The 20,507-nt window shown below is 34.4% G+C and overlaps 1 protein-coding gene across 1 annotated transcript in view; it reads left to right on the plus strand.

The window, feature by feature from the left end:
* NCAM2 (neural cell adhesion molecule 2) overlaps nt 1-20,507 on the plus strand; it is a 244,274-nt gene that overhangs the window by 142,526 nt on the left and 81,241 nt on the right.

Below are 20,507 nucleotides of genomic sequence, written 5' to 3' on the forward strand. Positions count from 1 at the left end.
AAGTAGATGTAATGGTAAGTGAAAGGGAGAGGCATAGCATTATTCCTAACAAAGTAGATCTGTTTCTCAAGAGTGTTTTAAAAAATAATTTTCTTTGTATATTTGAACAAAAATTTGCTTCTTAATTTCTTTTAATAAAATACAGATTTTGTCTTCATTACTTGTATTGTGAGATAGCATTTGTATGGATTGCGAATTCTGAATTTAAACAAAATAATTAAACAAATGTTTATGAATTAGTAGCTGTCACTTAAAAACTAACAAAAAAAAGCCAATATGATTAGACTAATCAAGGAATTAGATACACAGCAAGTTGCTGAATTTATAGGCACTTACTGTGCGAGTATTGCTCCAAAAGTCATGCCTCCTACTTTATTCTGTTGGCCCATGATGTCAGAGGTGAATGTTAGTAGTGTGGCCGTAGAGTTTGAATCTTCCCATCAGTATTCTATTATGTTTTAATACTGTATGACAGATGGGTAGCAGAGCAGCAGTCGGACAATCAAATGGTATCTGACTGGAAGTGCATATGGAACAAAGGTATGGAATTGAATTCCTCAAGGTGGAAAACATTGTTCCAACAACATTCATTGATGCTTGCTGAACATTTGTGGAGACCAAACAGTGGATATGAACACAGTGAGGCAGTACGTGGTGCGATTCAGCAGAGGTGACAGCATTGTGAAAGACAATCCACATTCCAGATGGACATGCACAACTGACATGCTGTGAAATGATGAGCATCTTGATCAGCTCACCCACAAATATTAGCAGATTGCAAATAGGGAACAATGTTTGTAGCTGAATATTGGCTTCAGTGAAAACATTTCATTGGAAACAATGGTGGCAGCATCAGATTATTGCAAAGTTTGCATCAGGTAGGTCCCGTGAATGCTCACACAGGAACAGGAGAAAACCATTATTTAAGTTTGAATCAGTGTGAAGCTGAAGGTGATGGCTTTCCGGATTACATCATTACCAGTGATGAGACGTGGTGTCACTACTACGAGCCAGAGTCCAAATGACAGTCAGTGCTGTGAATTCCTCATTGAAGATAGTGTTTGAGTTGTAGCCCTCAGTAGGTAAAGTGATATGCACGGTCTTTCGGGATAGGAATGGGGAGATTATTCTGTATTTCCTGGAATCTAAACAAACGGTCGGCTCTGATTGCTATGTTGTGACACTAAGCTGAAGGCTTGAACTTCCATAGTCAGGCCACAGAAGAATACAACCTTTCTCTTCCAACACCATAATGGCAGGCCTGATACCAGTTGGAAGACCATGGAGCACATTATCAGTCTTGGTTGGGTGCACTGTCCTACCACACCCACTGTATAGTCTGGATTTGGCGCCATCTAACTTTAAACTGTTTGGGCTAATGAAAAATAGACTGTGTGGGCAACAGCACCATCATAACCCCTGTGAAATAGTGGCTAGGATGAAAAACACCAGCACCACTGTAGATTTTTCCAGGTGCTGCATGCAGGTTTTTGTTCACTGCTGGTGAAAATATATAGCTAGCAGTGGTGACTGCATTGATAAATTGTGTTTTGAGGCTGAGAATATGCTCTATCAAACAGTATTAGTGTGCTCTTTGTTGTATTTTCCATAGAAATTGATAGGAGGCATCACTTTTAGAGCGACCTACATGTATTAGGGAATTACTTAGATTTATTGTTCATGTTGTAATGGAGAATGATTTTTCTGGTCAGTTCTTCTATTCCACCTCTCCTGGCATTGTGGCAGTTCATATGAGGTTGTGTCTACCATTTTCTATTTTGTTTTTGTTTGTTTTTTTTTCTTTTTTTCCAAGTAGTTTTGCATTAATCAAAACAGATTCTCTTCTCCTTAACTATTTCAAACTAAAGATGGTCTTTCTAATGCATCAAGTCTACACTTAGTTCAGATGTTAAAAATGTGTTCTTTCACTTGTGTTTGTAATTGTCCTAAAATAGTTGTACCTGAAAATGAAAGCAGATTGCAGAAACAAGCTGAACATATTGATGCAGTTGAAATTTGTTTTTTGTCCAGTACTCATATGGTATGGTATTACATTCTTAATTCAAAGTACAGGTGGTTATACTCTTTAGGTGTGTCAGTATTATCTGGGTAACTGTTTTTGTGTATAAAAGATAAGAAGAAAATAGTTAGATTGTTTCATTTTTTTCTTGCCAGTGAAGGAACTTTCATTGTATTGCTCATGAGAGGGTTTTTGCCAAATGTTGAATAACTGTTCTGAAATACTTTATGTCTTACGTTGTAAAAAAAGCTTCTTAGTTTTCCATGTGGTTCTGCAGCATTCTAAGGAGCAAACAATTACTTAACTAGAGCTTTCCTGCCAAATTTTGTGAATAGGTTAATAGGAAACTAAATTGGTGGTGAATAAATTGTTGAATATTTCTTGAGTAATACATCAATGTCCTTCAGCAAGAAAGAGAAGAAAAAGGTGAGTTAAAGAAAGTGGTTTTTTTTAAAAAAAAAACAAAAAAACTATCTTAAACTCAAGTTATTATGTACATAATAACTTGAAATAGTGTCCAGTCATCAGATGAACTTGAATAAACATAAAAAAAAAGTTGTCTATATTCAGTGAATTCATCTTTTGAATTATGTAGTTTTGTTGTTTTTTTTTTTAAAAAAAAGTTGGTGCAGTCTGTAGTTTATGAATCTTTTTTGTTGAACTAAGTATTTACTGAGGGGATGGTGGTGATTTTTTTATTTTTTATTTTTCTGTAGAAGATGTAAGATTTGCTGTAACCGAAACAATTACCATGATAGCGATTAAAAATCGGAAAGTGTTATAATTTTCAATTATAGCTTTATTATTTTTCAACGTAGCTCCTCAGTCTTGTTCTTGTTTTGCTGAAATGCAAGTATAGCTTGTATGGGTAGTTATAGGATGGCTGTCTGAAGTGTTTAACAGTTCCATAAATTTGGAATGTTGCCTGAGGGATTTCTTTGCCAGGAAAAAAAAGCAGTGGCATTTTAATTTCTCAAAACCAAAATTAATTTGATGAAAGAGCATATGGAAAGCTTATTACATAAGGCCCAAATTATGTAATAATTTCTTCTTTCCTTTCTCTCCATCTCAAAACATACTGGATTGTCTACAATGATGCAAAATGTGAGGCATCCTTTGGTTTATGGATTCTGATTTAACAAAGATTCAATATCAGTGAGAGATATCTGTCTTTCTGATTCGTGACCATTATTTTTTCCTGTATGAATGTTTTTTTTATTATTACTGGCTAATATTGTTACCTTTCCTTGTAGGTATATTAAATCAACATTTATTACCAAAATTCCAAGTTTTTTCCAATTGGAAAGAAACAGTAGTTCCCTTGAAGTTAGCAGAGTCTGTAAGACTGCTCAAATAAAGGCTGCTGTATCTCTTATTCAAAGTATTTTCTGTCATCTTCAAAACATAATAGAGTTGTTTGGTTTTTTGTCAGATATGAAATTTAATAGGATTGTGTCTGGCTGCTCTGGACTTGTCGTCCTAAACCTTGACTGTAATCACTTAGGCTGGTTACCACAATTTTTATAATGATACCTGGATGTCATGCTCTGTAGTGAATAAGTATTCTTGCAGGCTTGTTTGATTTTTACTTCCCTTACTGCTACTGATGGACCCTTTACACTTCTCAGAACTGTACAAAAGACATTAACCCCTTTCTACAGCTTTTTGTCATTCACTTTGCAGACTTTGACACCTTTGTGTTGACTAGTTACAATTTTAAATACGTTTATGCAGGTGACACATAATAAATGAGAGATGTCCAATAAATGTTTCAGGCTCATGCTGCTGATTACCAGTAAATCCCAGAACACTCTCAAGTTCCAAAGAGCTTGGAAAGAAAAATAAGTGTGGCAGTAGCTAATAGGATAACTAAAGTCTACATGACTTATTCCTCTGCAAAATACTAGCAAAGCTGAAGTAGATGAAATACATATTTTTTCAGTAATCATTGATTGTTGCCGTGAATTCACTGCAAATAGATTTTTTCAAGCTGACTCAGCGTAGATTAAAAATCTGTTGTTTTACTACCAAAATTGACAGCGGCAGTGTGATAAATGCTAAGTATGTTTGAGGCAATAGACTTAGTGACAAAGACAGTAGGTATGTAAGTACAGCTACAAATACAGGTGTGCATTTCCTCTGTACTGTTTTAAGGCATAAAGAATGAATTGTTCTTCATTCATACTTGCCATCTTAAAAGTTTCTTATAGAAAAGGTTTAGGGCACATACTTGACAGTAGAAATCACTTAAGACTACATATTTAACTTCTTGATATAGGGGAAAAATATTAACAAGCAACCAGAATTCTGCAGTGAGGAATCACTTGTCTTACAGAAGTTCTTCAGAAGCAATGTACACTGAGCAGACATGACTGTTAAGGACAGTAAACATTAGAGTAATTGAGGTTAGAAAAGATCTCTAAGATTATCTAGTCCAACCATCAGCCCATCCCCACCGTGCCCAATAACCATGTCCCTCAGTGCCACATCTACCATCTACATGCTTCTTGAAAATCTCAAGATATTCCTTTGGGGACTCCACAGCCTCCCTGGGCAGCCTGTTCCAGTGCCTCACTACTCTTTCTGAGAAGAATTTTTTCCTAATATCCAAAATGTGTCTCCCATGACTCAACTTAAGGCCATTAACTCTCATTCTATCACCGTTACCCGGGAAAAGAGGCTGACCCCCACCTTGCTGCAACCTTCTTTTGGGTAGTTGTACTAGAACAATCATGCCTCCCCTGAGCTTCCTCTTCTCCAGACTAAGCAATCCCAGAAGTGCATGGTCTGCTACCTCTTCTCTTGACAGCTTTGATGATAGCATCAGGATGCAAATAGACATTTGGTGCACCAAGTATCCTGGCTACATAATTCTGCTGAGGATAGCTACCTAAGAAATACCGTGTCAAATAAATGAGTTGTGGCAAGTGCATTTTAAATTATAGCCTTGATGTAAGAGTAATCACTGAAGAAGGAAGAGGTCTGAATGTGAGATCATTTGTAGCCTTCACAAAGACAAAATTGTGTGGTATTTTAAATGATGTTTTTTATAACTGAGACATAGACTTTTCTGAGTTTTGAAATGATTGTGTGCAAAAGAAGGGAAAATATGCGCCAAAGTCATAGATCAAAGAAATAACCCTACTGGGCTTAAGAAACTGAATGTTAATCAGTAAGAGGTCTATAATTATCTCTAAAGAAAGCATAACTTTGATAAAGGATTTTCAGTGTATCAGATCTGTGTATTTGAAAATTGAAGCCCAGTGATTTCACACAAGGCATGAAGAAACTTTCTCCTCTCTCCTTTATTTCCAGTTAGCCTTTGGAACAATCTGTAACACAGTGTGGTCTCCCTTTCATTGAGGATTTGAAATAAAAGTGTCTTTCCCCTTCCTCTGACCTCTGCTGAAAGTTTAAATGGAAAGTTTTCCAGGCAGCTACAATGGATGACCTCTATAATGCTTTTATAGCTTTATAACTCATAACTGCATAAGAGCGGGTAAGCCTGAGTAAATGAATGATTAGGTGTGACAGAAAGCATTTGGCTCACCCTTTAAGATTTGAAAATTGAAATGGAGATTTACTCCATGATTAGAGCTTCAGCCACTGTTTCAGTGTCAAGCCAAAACTCTGCATATGGTGTATGTACTTTGTTTCTACACTTCTGTTACCCAGCTCCTTCCTCAGCATTGCACATCCTGTCACTGACATGCCAACCTGGCCATTACCTGTTTTGTCTGTGTTTTAAAATGGTCTGGTCCTACAGACTTCTGTGCATCCAGCAGGCCTGGACCGTTTCCCAGTAAAAATAGGCAGGAGAAGAGTTACACTTTCATAGAACAGAAGGAAGGATACTGACTAGATTTGATTTGCTGTAATCACTTATAAAACGTATTTTGGACACACATACACATACCTATGCACAACTCTACATGAGAACATACCCTGATTCTCTAAGACAAAAAATATCATTGATTTCTATGTATTCTACAGTAGTATTAAGTCAAGGTTTCATGCTGCATCTTCCTTAACTAATTCTAGCACAATTATGAAAGCTGACCAGTGTACTTTGTAATTACCACTTCAAGCTCTATTTTGGAATACAAATAACAATAACAGATGGGGAGTGATTTGAGACAGTAGCTCTCTTTATGCAGCATGTGTGCAAAGAGACAATCTTTACCCTGAAGAATTTGCATTCTAAACATGTAAAATGAAAATGAAAGAAAATTTGCTACACAGAGATCATAGTCCTGTGTCTGTCCAGTACTTTAGTTTTATAATGCCTCATTATCTGGAGTAACTGGTTAAAAAAGAAAAATAATATTACTGTATTTCATCTAAACTTGGTAGAAGTTAGCCAAATGTCTTTGAAATACCTTACACTATTATATCTTTATGCACAAGTAAAAGGATCACAGATTTTAAACTTAATTTTGAGGGTTATAGAGATAGCCTGAAAGTTTGAGTTCTGCTTTCTTGCATGCACTGTGCTGTGTGTCCCTGTGTCATTAGTTCCTATATTATGTATGGCAAAGCCCAGACCAGCAATTCTTTTCCAAGTTTGATTTTACTGTATATTGGTGTATAAAACATAACTGTTAGGAGTTCATAGTTTTTTTTATAGTTGTCATGATCCAGCAATAGGCAAAAGACTTGAAGTTTGTTTTGTTTTCTTCTTTGAAATGTCTACTCTGCTTTTTACCCAATCCTCTTAACTCCAGTTCTCACAAATATTAACATAATTGATTTGAAATTTTTTGCACTACCTATGTTAGCCATTGTTATCTCACAAAACAATGCAATGTTAGAGAAGTCATTTTAGGGTAAATATTAGGAAACTGTTTTGCTTTTATTTTGTGATAGTAAAGAGAATTCGTATGTTCTTATATCAGGGGTGAGCTTTTTATTTAATAGATGACTCACGCAGAAAGAGAAAACACACATACATATAAACTGAGGATATTTTAAATACCAGTAGATTTCTTTCTTTTTATGACGTATGCAAATCTCAGCCTTCATAAGTTAATCTCTGGAATTTCTCTTTTTTGAATAGTTTCAAGACTATGAGTGGCAAGTCTCCTTGCTTTGGTAAAGAAAATCCTTTCACATCCTTGTGCAAGCAGCTTCTACTTATAATGCCATAGACTATTATTGCTGTTGTGGTGCAGGCCAGAACAGCTAACACAGGCTTCTGCAGTTGATTCACACAGTGCAGCTGACTGTGCAATCGAGAAACTGCAAACATCAAGTTTGCAGTTCAAGTTGAATCAACATTCAACCATCATTGGCATCAATGGCTGGGTAGGTACCTTGGCAATGGACAGGCAGCTGAAGGCCACCACTCCAGCCATTCTCTTTACCTATAAAGGAGCAGAGACACGTGGAGCATGAGGACTCTTTTTTTTCCTTTTTTTTTTTTTATTTTTATTTTTCCCCATCCCCTCCCCCATGAAGAATCATAATGGGAATGGGCATCACATGTTGAGGGTATGAAATGTTAGTGAGAGTATTTTGACTGGAAGGAGAAGGTAAATACAAAAGAAATTTTAAATGAGTGGAAAATGTGAAGCTGACCTTACATGTTAGATAACTGATGCTGCTGGAGCTATACGAACTTAGATACTCAGGCATATGCAAACTGTGAAGCACGTATAGATAATATACTCTTACCAGTCATCAGATGCAATGAAATCTGCATGTACTGGGGCTCTTTCATCTTTTCTATGGTAATTTATTATGGCACAGTTCAGATGCAATTTTTGTAGTGTTGGGATAAGTTCAGGAGCTAAAAGTTCTGGGAAAGTATTTTGGTAGGATGATTGATTTCAGAAGCCTAAGATAATGTGCAGTTGGATGAGAAAATAAAAAGCAGTTTTCCTGACTGGGCTGATGAAGCATGGCATTAACAAAGCTGCAAACCAGTGTGGATATTTCAGAATCCATAAGCAGTACAACCATTCATCTGAGTTCCCTTCTTTTTGGTAACAATATCAGCAGTGATATGTAAGTGAAACCAAAACTGAACTTAGAAATTATTTTGATGTACTGTAATATTTTCCCTAATGCAGGTGTGACCAGTGGCTATATTTGACAACTCCATACAAAATCTCAGTCACTTGACCAGAAGGCCCTTAGATTTATTCCTCCTTTAGAAGACAAATTAAATGCTCTATGACACAGAACAGAATTAAATGGCTGTGCATGTACACATCTATAAATGTATCCAAGTTGAATTGATACTTGTTTTGGTTCACAGTAGCTCAGAATTAAAAATACAAACAAACACCATAGAATACCTGACTTTGAAGGAGCCCACCAGGATGATTGAGTCCAACTTCTGGCTCCGCATAGGACCATCCAAGATTCAGATCCTGTGTCTGAGAGCATTGTACAAATGCTGCTTGATCTTGAGCAGCAGGTACTGTGACCATTCTGCAGTTCTTCCTTTCAGTAAATCTTCATATGGGGAAAGAATTCAGTAGGCAAAGTTGTTGCTCTTTGCATTCTTGAAAAATGACAGACAGCCAAGAAAATGTAGATATTAACAGCTCTGCTATATTAAAATCTTAAGTGTGCTAGGGAAAATGGAATATAACTACTTTAATCAATTGTTTTTCATGAAATCTAAACTTAACTGCAGATTTTTCTATTCTGTAAATAAATGATCCTATTTCTACTTAAGTTATATTATAAACTCAAAAAATTGTCTTCTATTTTTAAATCATTTGCTTATGGAGCAAGTATGTATTTGTGGGTACTTTCTTTAGGATGCGACATTGCATTCACAGGCTGAAATAAAGCTACACAGGTTTCAAAATGACACACAATATTAGCCCTTTCCATTTAGTCATCAGTGGTGATGATCTGTCTCTTACACTAATGAAGATTAAAATTATCATGAAACATTTTTAGACCAGTATTTCCTATGATAGCAGTGCAGTTTGGACTTGAATATTCATTCATTGCTTCTGCTATACTAAAGAATTTTTTTTATGAGTTTCTAATTATCAATTGTATTATATACTCTCTAATGCTATTATCAAGACATAGACATAACTAATGATACATGAAGCACTACACCTACATGTTATAAACTGATCTCAGTTGTTAGTGTTCACTGATTTAACAAGATATTCTTCAGAGACTTTGGAAAGGATATATCTCCTAGATACCATGGAAACTCATGTGAAATGAGAAATACAGGCTGTAGCATAACCAACAGTGGAATGCTGGAAAAATTTATTTTTCTGTTAGCTGTTATCAATTTTCCTGATGAAAAACAGTTTGAATATTAAGAATATTCTCCTTGCATTTTAGGAGAAAATGAAAGGATTTGAATTTAGACTTCTGGCAAAATGAGAACGATTTGAAAGCAAGAGTCCTGGCTCAATCTATTGATTGATTGATTTAACAAACTATCTAAACTCAATAATTAGTTCTTAATATATTTTTAATATGCTCTCTATATGCTGTTAAGAAATTTATTTTTTTATCACATTTTCACTGTATCATTTTCCTCTGTGCATACACTCATTTGCTATTTTTCGATTAATACCAATTCTAAGATTTCAAACAGTCACATTTTGGTGGCTTAACAAAATAATGTTGATGAACTGACATTTGTCATCTGTGGTGGCTGGGAGACTGGAACCAAACCTCAAGTAGTGCAATATTATCTTTTCTTTCCAACGGGAAAATAGAAGACTGCTTGTCCTGCCCTTACTGGCACCCTCTAATGTTAGTATTTCTTAAGTCCGCATGACTGAACTGTTTGTCTGAGCTCTGATCCGTGGTCAAAATAGCAACACTCATTTATGTGTGGAGTAAATCTGTGTTATTAAAATTTCTATGTGTCACATTAAAATGAATAATGGTATTAACAGTAAGATTTTTTTCTTTACTTTGCATAAATTTCTGCTTATGCAAATCAAGTTGTGACACCTATGTCATAATTCAATGAATTAATTGTATATGGTAATCTTTATCTTACTGGAAGCTGACCATTTAACATGGTTTAATATACTTAATAGATAGCTGATACATAATATTAAAGTGCTCCGGGTTATATTACATGGTAATAATTTATTGTTTTAGCAGACCGTTGTACAACAATAGTTTTCTTAATTCAGAAATTGGCAATTAAAAAATCATTTTGTGAATATCTAAAGGTCGAAATGAAAAACAAAACAAAACAAAAACAAACCCCACTGTTTTACCAGCATATTTCAGAAACACAACCTCGGGTTACAATCTGTTGACTGATAATTATTTTCTGTTTTCATTTAGAAAATGTGAGAATAAGTGCAGAATCTCATTGGAAGCCAGAATGACTTCACAGCTTTTAAATGGAGGGGGAAAAAAAAAATACAGTATGAATATTATTTAGGCCTTGGACACAGTTGTCAGTGCTTCTTAATGGTTTTTTTTTGTTTGTTTATTTACTTATTTATTTATTGAATTATACATTCAAGTGATTCAAGAAGTACTAACATTGTAGTAAGACTTTATTCAGATAAAAAATGTCATTCACGCAAAAGCAATATTTTCAATACATATTGAAAATAAAATATCTAAGAGCTCTTTAAGTTTCACAGATTGTTGTTGGAAATTCTCATGCCCTTAGGTCATTGTAATTAGGAAATATGTTCTAATTATGCTAAAATATTTACTAATTTTGTATGAAGATGTGCGGGTTTATACAAACAGATCAGTCCATGTTTACCTTTAGCTTATTCGTTAAAATGAAATTGTGTAATCAAAAACATTAAAAACTAATCATTTATCTTGTAGCAAATGCCCAGATATTAAATAACATGAATGCTTTTGCTCATGACATATCCTCAACAAATGTAAGCTTTGACAGTTTTACTGTTAACTGCACTGGATAAGGCTGAGAATTGGTAGCTGTACAAAGAAAGTAAAAGAAATTTTTTACTCCTACTAATGACCCACCAAGAGGCCGTTAGCCGCTGTAAGCCTACTCTGAATCCAGTTGTGGTGGGCTGGCTTAGGCCAGTTCCCAGCTGCTTACTCAGCCTCTCTCTTATTCCTTCCCCATCAGGACAGAGGGAGAAAATAGGAAGGCGAAAGAGCTTTATCTGAGCTGAGATAAAGACAGGGAGAGCACTTATCAATTACTATCGCAGGCAAAGCATATTCAACTTGGGCGAAGTTCGTTTCATTTATTGTCAGTGTAAGAGTAGAGTATGATAATTTAGAAATAAAGACAAAACTAAAAGAGCTTCCCCCAACTTTTTTTTCTTTCCAGGCTCGTCTTCATTGTTTTCCTCTCTTCGTGCTGAGCATTACAGGGGAATGAGGGCTTTGTGCTTCATGCACCTTCCTCACATTTTTCAAGTATGGGGTGCCCCATTGGCTACAGTCCTTCATGAACTGCTCCAGCAGGGCTTCTTTCCACTGTAGAGTGACACATGGATTTCTCCTTGTGCTGCCATGTAGCAGCAGGTTTTTCCATAATAGGCTCCTCCCAATTTCATTTTTACAGCATAGACTTGTACTTTTATCTCTGCACATAAATAAATTCAGAAATATAGAGAAATGCAGATGATAATAATTAAATAAAATGGCTTGAAAACAAATACTTTTGTCCTTTCAGATCTGTCCAGGTTAGTTGTTCTTCTCTTGGTTTTCTGTTTTGTTTTGTTTTACTACTATGATAATTTCCTGTTGTTTCTCAAGTAGTGAAAAGCCCTACAGACTTCTCTGGTTTTGTGAGCAGACTTTTTGATCATTGAGGTCTGACATTTAGATCTGTGTCCTGCTGCAAACAATTCCCCCACCCCTCATCACTCAGGTTAGGTATTTCTGGCTTTCTGTGCCTTTCCTTCCCCTAAGGAAGCTTTGTTGCTTGTGTACCGCTGCAGGGCTCCACCTTATCCCAGTTTCCAGACAGACTTTCTGTCTGCTGTCTAGTCATTTTCATAAAAGATACATCACCTTTTTCAGAAAACTGGAAAGAATCCCAAGCTGCATACAACTACTGAACAAATCCATAAGAGAATCTGGAACTCTATTACTTTTTGTTTTAAAGAAAACAGGTGCTGTGCTATTCTCTATGGACAGTTTCACCATGTAGATAACAGCATACCTTCACCATAACAGTTATTCCTGCAGTTAAAACAACAAAAGTAACTCAGTCATGGTTTGAGCGTAAAACATACTAAAATTAAATAAACAAATATACAAATGCAGTAAGTTCAGGTTGAGATTCCTGGAGTAGATGCAATTTGAGGGATTATTTTATATCCTTACAGAAGAGCTTAATGAGTAAGTAGGCATACAGCCCTTCAATAATTTGTTACTGATCCAAGTAATGTTGTCAGTTAAAGCAGAATAGAGGAAAACGTTATTCTTACTCCAGTTACAGTACCAACAGTTTAATCCAAGTCATGAGCATAGTACAGAAATAATAATTAACATTATCATTTTTATTTTGTATATGGATTAATTATATTTTTATTTATATATCTATTATGTAAATATTCCTAGTTTTCTTCATGTTGTTATTATCATCCTTCCAGCCCTCCCCTGAGACTTCTAGTTGACAGTGATAATTTTCCTCAATTAAAAAAATAAATAAATAAATAAAAAATTAAAACATTGAGAAGAAAGGTTTGCAATTCATAAGTTTTTTTAAATTCTTCCCCAATGAAAGGCATTTTACAGGCTTTTTTTTGTTTTGTTTTGTTTTGTTGTGTTTTTTTTTCTTTTCCCCATTGGTTTTTGGCTATAGTTTGACTATTTTCGCTGATACAAGTGATCAGATTGATTAGAATTGTGATTAGGTATTAGTGGTTAGGTACAGAGTTACAGAGCCACCTCCTCTAATCCCTAATAATATTCAAGGGTAAAAACTTTCCAACATTTGCCATACAGGAGGGCTCGTTGCTAAGCAGAAACAAATTTAGGTAGTTACCTAATGACAAAGGATCTTGTAATCCTGAAACAAGCTTAAATTACCTCCTACCAAGGCAACCACTGATTAAGTCCTGAGAGAGTTCTGCACTGCTGGATCAGTACAGAGCCTTTGTAAATAACAATGAAGTTGTACTCAATGGGCTACAATTCCTGCTTGAAGGATAGGTGGGTCCCAGTGCTCGATGTTTCCATGTTCTCACATTGTTTTTTAACATCTCATAAGGAGAACTCTGCATAGGCGCTTCAGCATAGGACGGTGGTATATTTTCATTATACTAATGATTTCTACAGCTAGAATTTGGATATGAATAGAAACAGGGCTAGTTTGAAGTTCCCTTTTTGAATAAGCTTATTCATTGTTACTTAAAGCTTTTATATTTAATAGTGATATTTATTTTTTATATGCACAGAGGTCAAGTAAGTGATGAATGATAAATTCTAGGAAATTACAGTATATTAAATTTCAGCAGTGCTTGATACCATGTTGATACTTGTTTGAAGCCCTGTGCTTTTGCTGAAATATTCTCATATTCATTCTTTGCTGTAATGTCTTGTGACTAATTTGAACTGAAGATGGACACATTTCTCAGTCGTTCTAAAGATTTACAAAGTTAGCCTGTAATCATGTATGTGTCATTCTCATTTATCCAGTGAAGCAATCAACAAGATTTCATTACAAAAGAAAATATCATTGTGTAGTAGAACGGTTATTTTTAGTTTTTTTCTCTCTCTCTCGTTTTTTGTTTTCTTTTTTTTTTTTCTTTTTTTTTTTTTTTTTCATTATTATATTTATTGAATAAGACTGTTGTGGCTTAATGGTCTTATGTCTGAGAATTTTGCTGATCAGACTCCATTTCAGTCACTTATGCTAATGGAATCATAGCTGAGGTAGATTCAGATCAGTAAAGTTCTGAGAAATAAAATGGCAAAGTACAGTGTTATTTCTCCATGAATGAGAATTACTAATTACAAGGTATATATGTAGTTAGTACTGATGTCATATTTTTGTTACCCTTCTACACAATTGCTTGTGGATGCTGCTGTTACTTTTCTGACTAACACTCAATTCATGTTTTACTCCACAAGATTTTATCATATGATGCTACAATTTTGGCATTAATAATCATCAATGGTTTCTTTCTTGTGATTTGCCTATTTAGTGGTAGTAATCTTGAATAGCTGATCATCTTATTTTCTCTATTATTTTGTTTCTTACTCTTCTGTGAGTAAAATCCAACTGAGGAAAGAGGGTTGTGGGGTGTTTTTTTGGTTTTTTTTTTCTTTTTTGTTGTTGTTGGTTTTGGTTTTTGTTTTTGGGTGTTTTTTTTTCATATCTTACTATCTGGTTTTGGTGTATTGGGTATCTTGTGTCATCTCATTACGTAGTGACTTAAGTTTGAAAGAAATACTGGCATGAATTAGTCAAATACCAGTTCATAATATCTAAAAGCTTTATGAAGCTTGCAAGAATACATTTTTTCTGATATTATACATGCATTAGAAACCTGCATAGAACCTGCTACAATTTTCAATCTGAGCTCTTTAAAAGTATCTGCTGTATCTGCAGATGAACAGAAAATCAAAACAACAATTTCTTTTTCTTCAAGATTCTTTTTTTTTTGTGACTTCCCTGGTGTTACACTATGGATATGAAAACAATGGGCTCTTCATTAATTTCATCCTTGTGAAAAACCAAATTTCTATCCAATTCAAGAATTTGCAGCATGCTGAAATATGTATTAAGTGAGCTGCAGTTCTAAAAGAAACACAGCAAAATTCACTGAAGTCCAAAACACTACTGTACCATTATTCTGATTCACTGGACATTAAGGCATATACACATAGCAATACTCTGGAATTTTCTACTGTCTCCAACAGGTGCATGGATAGAATACATTTACCTGAAGAGAATGGGGAAATATTGTGAATATGCCATCCATAATCCAGAAGGGAGCTTCCATCAGCTTCTACACGATGATGGCTGTTGTGACTAACAGCCCTTTCTCATCATCAAAGGTAGATTTTCAGACTAGGAATTTTGGTCACATATTTAATAGACTTCTGGAATTTTATCATCATTCAGTATCAGCATGTCAAATTGCAAAAGGTCTTGTCTTTCATGCTGCTTCAAGGAACAATCATGCATAATCTGCTTGAATTTCACAAATAGAAAACATCAATCTGAAGTACTTAGTATGAAGATTTCCTCATATGTGCCTAGAACACAACCTAAAATCAGAAAACTTCCTAAAAAAAATTGTGATTCTTGAAATTCCAAAGACTATTCTTTTAATCAGGATTTGTTTACATTTAGTGATGCATACACAGAACACAACTAAGGCAATACAACAAAGATGTTCTTACATTGGCAATTTTTACCCTTTGCTCTGGAAAAGGAAGAACTTTGCATAAAATTAAAAAAAAAAAATCTTCTTTTTTTTCTTCTTTTTTTTCCCCCCTCTATTTAACCATGTACATCTGCAGCAGCTCACTTGGGTGATTTTGAGAAACTCCTGTAGATTTTACTGAAGTTACGTATTCCCGCATTGTCTGCTCCTGAGTATGTTGCACCATGTTTCATAAAGGAATTGTCACTCTGAAATCTAAGATACTGTTTCTTCATTTTTTTTCTGTTGTTAACACGTGCTGTCTGTATCCAAAACAGCACTGAATTACACAGGATGTCAGAAGACATAATTTGGTAATCAGTGACAGACAAAACTGACCTGTAGTAGCATAACTATTGGGGTTAATGGCACTTTGATCACAAATAAATCTTTAACATTATGGGGAAAAACAAACAAAAAACCAAAACAAAAACAAACAAACAAACAAACAAAAAACCCATGAAGGAGTTAAGGAATTTCAATGTATCCAGATTTTAAATTTTCAAATGCAGGATTTTTTTTATGTTAGTATTGTGCTTGGACTTCGAGGCATGGAGTACTTTGTCAGCCAAACCATGAAGTCTGATAGGGAATATAATTGACAAAGTCAGAGTTGCTTTAACGGTCAAAGTGACATTATCTAAAACCAGCTATAGACAAGTCACCACTTCCTGCATCTGTTCTCACCTTCTACTTTTGCTTTCAGCAAACTGCAAATGCATGTTTTGGCAGTCATACAACTTCATCTCATTTGGTTCTACAGTTCCTCAGTGAGAGTTGGAGAAATGGTTGATAAGTCAAACTCAACCACTAATCGCAGTATTCACCTCTTCTCAATTACAGCTTTCTACAATTCAAAAAGAATAACAATGTCTGAGCACCATTATCAGCTAGTTCTCCCCTCCTGAGAAATTAAACTTCTTAAACTACATCCATGACAAACACCAACTGGATTGTGGAGATTGAACTGTCCATGGTATCAGCCTAGGTTATTCTGTCCTAGAAGCTGTTCATGCATTTTTGCAGGTGTTGTACTCTCACCTCACTATTCTGTCATTCCTTGAAAGCTACATTCCTCTTCAGTATGTGGAACCCTTGAAATACATGGTTATCATCATTCTGATACTACCTTGGGAGCTCAAGTACATCGTTTTGGAGCTGTGCACTGGTCCGAATATGTCAGCTTTAGCCAGTCCAGAGGTAGGGAATATGTGGAACTGAAATCATGTCAGAAGTACAGGAAGAGCTTAACAGAAAAAGCCCAGTAATAAAATAATATGTACAGCATGACAAACTCTTGTCATGATTTTTTTTTTTTACTTTTGTAGAATCTGTAGATTTAATCTCTTAACATCTCAAGTTATGAGACAGCCCTCATTTTTTAATTATTGTTTTGTAAGTAAAAATATTGTAATTGTAGGATGATTTTTTTTCTTTTTTCTTTTTTTTTTTTTTGTAGTTAAATGTTGCTGTTTTTAATTTTACTGTATAGAGCATTCTTGTTCACTCTTTTTTTCTTTGACAGCAGACGTCTAGACTGCTATCGGTATTCTGAAGATTTTTTTTCTATGAAACATTAAATTTTAAATTAAGATTTTTTTTATGGGTAGAAATATGGAATAATATGATCACCAAGGCTGGAAAAGACCTCTAAGGTCATCTAGTCCAACCATCCACCTACCACCAATATTTCCACACTTAATCTCATCCCATAGTACAGCTTCTGAATGTTTCTTGAACACCTCCATGGTCTCCGCCACCTCCCTGGGCAGCCCATTCCAATGTCTGACCACTCTTTTGGAGGAATTTTTCCTAATATCCAACCTGAATCTCTCCTGGTTCAACTTGAGGCCATGCTCTCTAGCCCTGTTACAAGTTACTCAGGAGAAGAGGCTGACCCCCACCTCTCCACAACTTCCTTTCAGGTGGTTGTAGAGAGCAGTAAATTCACAGAGCAAGATACGTGTGAGTTCAACTTTGTCAAAGCCACTACTGAAGATAAAACTGTTTAATGACATTTACAAAATTAACTGACTTACAGTCATGTTTGAAAATATTTTATTTTTATTGGGATTTCCAAAGTGATATAAAAAAAGCAACCTCTAAACACTTTGTTTTTCTGTAGCATCTGCAAGACATACAGTGGTCTGTTTACTGAAATAATTCTTCTCTTTCCTTTGAAGGAAAGAGTGTACATGTCTTGCCTTCTAATGTACATTTTCATGGATTTAGAATTATGTTGGTCATGTATGATTTTTCAGACTTCGCTGATTATTCATAATCTGCAGTTGTCAGAGTAATTCAGTTAGTCAGGAGAAGTCATGAGTATTGAACCACATGGTTTATTCTGGCTGTCCAGATTTTTGTTTTAGCTATTTCATATATTCTTTAATACTACTAAGAAATAAAGCCATGATCAGTTTAGCAAAATGAATTGTAATACATATTTTAAATCTCTTCCACTTTGGTATTTGAAATAGAAAAAATGGAATCCCATCATTCTTTAAGTGTCTGTTACTATTTCAGGCAGACTTGAGAGTTATTAACATTATTAATTTACAGAGACTGTGTTTTGAGATCTGACCTAATTCAATACCTATACTATTTCTCTAGTGGGGATGTCATGTACTTCATGTTTGTATGTGTGCTTCCTCTTCCAGTTCTGGTCTGCTACTGTGAGAGAAATTGTGCTAATGTGTGCTGTACGTACTTACTGCAGGAGTGAATTAAACCTCAGAAAGATTTTACCAAGGGATATCAAGTTCTGATTGGCACAGTATCCAAGGTTAGGGCTGTCCCTGTTTTGCATATTTTGCTTATGCAAATTATGCACATGCATATTCACATATGCAGATATTCTGCATATCTACATAAGCAGATTACTTCTTTCTCAATATATTCTAATTTTGATAATACCATTTATAAGATCAAGAAAACATAACTGGCATGGCTTCAGTTTTTGCTTCAGGGTAAAGCTGTGTGTTATACTTTTGTCCCACCTTCTTCACTCTTCTTCAATGCCTGTTAGCCAACTTACTTCATAGAATGATGAAATGCCAACACACTGGCATTTTTGAAGTCCATATGGAAAATGATTGTATTTTCTAGCATTTTTAATAGGTATGCATTAATCTCCAGGATGTTCTGTGAATCATCTCTAGACACAGGCAACTATTTCTATGTATGTACATATTTATTTATTTATTTATTTGAGAATTTTCTTGGAATGTATTTGCACACGCATTTCATATATTTTTGTTTCTCAGGAATGTTTGCTCAACAATGTATTTTAGTGAAGCAAAGAAAGATGAATTGAATTGTAATCAATTAGTCTTGATTCTTTGAAGTGGTGTGGTAAGGCACCTGCAGGATAGGACCAGGAACAAATTAACTGGTTATAAAGTGGTAAGAGGAGTATATGTATTCTCTGGATTGCAGAAAAAAATAATAATAATAATAAATAAATTTTAAAAAATCATATTACATTTTCTACGTTATTTTATGAACAATTTCAAGGAGGTCATTCTCAGACAATTTTGGAAAACTAGAGGCTAACTGTCAAATGTTGATATTTTATGAACCTTTTGGGCCAAATTATTTTATTGCTTGTAATTGTTACACATTTTTTTCATTTTTGTGGATTTTGAATGAAAATATCTGGTTGTTTTTTAAATCAATTGAATCGAGTCTCAAAATGGTTCTTAGTAAATATTTGGTGATAGTGAGAGTAGATGTTATGAATTTCAAAAGTCTTCCATTCAGAATATTGATTATATTTTCATTTTCTTTTAACCTAGAGACCTAAAAAGTCATTTTCCATAAGACTTCTTATTTTTCAGTCATCCATATTCGATTAAAGTATGTTTTCTCATACATACATGCTTACAGCTTCAGAAGGTTACTCTGGGTATAGACAAAATGTCTACATAGCAAAATGTTTTGAGTATTTTCCAGCAGTAGAAAATAAGTAGATAAAACAAGAAGGAGCATCTTTTGTGATATCTATTTAGAGATCTTTGTGATTCTCTCTGTTTGTTTTTTTTTTTTTCTGTTGCTTTTTTTTTTTTTTTTCCTTAGCATCAATTAACATTCGTATCTTTGCTTTGGAAAGTATGGAGTAAATTATTGTGAATATGTTTTATAGTGATTTATATCAACATCTATAGACCAGGGCATCCCGTTCTGGTGGTTGGCAACCCTGTACATAGCAGGGGGGTTAAAACTCGATGATCGTTGAGGTCCGTTTCAACCCAGGACATTCTATGATTCTATTACTATATAGTGAATTTCAGCATTTGGTATTAATGTTGAAATGATAAAATTTTCCTTTTGATGTTCTAAAAGTAGCACCATTTCTGTGAATCATTACAGGTTGTTTCAGTTTATATCTTTTTAGTTTAAACTTTGACTTCTTTGAGAAATATTTCTAGCTAAGGTAAAATCAGAAGTGAATTGGCCAAAGTACATGTGATATATGATAAACAAACAATCATTAGATAAATAATGCTTATATTGTGTTTGTAAAATATAGGTATATCAGAGATTAGAAAATTGTTGTGGCTTTTATTTGTTTGCTTCAAAGAAATTGCATTTGAATTATCCCAGGAAATCCTCTTCCTGCAAATCATTACTTTCAGCACTGAAGTTCTGTAGCGTGTTTAGTAGAAACTTTTTCATTTGTTTTTTCCTTGTTTTAAATGTATAATGAAAACTGAATGTTCTGCGTTATAAATTTTATAAGAGATAGCTGGCCTTATTAATGGTTACCAATTCAAAGTAATTTAGATTTTCTCCTGCATTATGTTTCATAACCATGTGTATGTACTGTGAGATTTTCACAGGAAACAAAATCCAATGTTCATGGAGTTTGATACTCTTTTCCTTCTTTAAAATCTAATATAAAGGATACTGTATATGACTATTTTTAATATTTGTGTTCTTAATTGTATCATATTTTCCTGCATTCATTGACGAAACAACTTGCATAAGGTTATGAACATATTTAGTTACAGAATTGGGCATTAAAGTTTTTTTCTCTCCCATTTCCACTTATCTCAGTAATGAAGGTAGGTATACATCAGTATTCTGTATCAGCTTTTTTTTTTTTTTTTTTTTTTTTTTTTTTTCTTAAATGAAATAAACATGAGACAAAGAAGTAA

The sequence above is a fragment of the Coturnix japonica genome, chromosome 1, assembly GCF_001577835.2.
Source record: "Coturnix japonica isolate 7356 chromosome 1, Coturnix japonica 2.1, whole genome shotgun sequence".
In the NCBI taxonomy this organism is placed as follows: domain Eukaryota; kingdom Metazoa; phylum Chordata; class Aves; order Galliformes; family Phasianidae; genus Coturnix; species Coturnix japonica.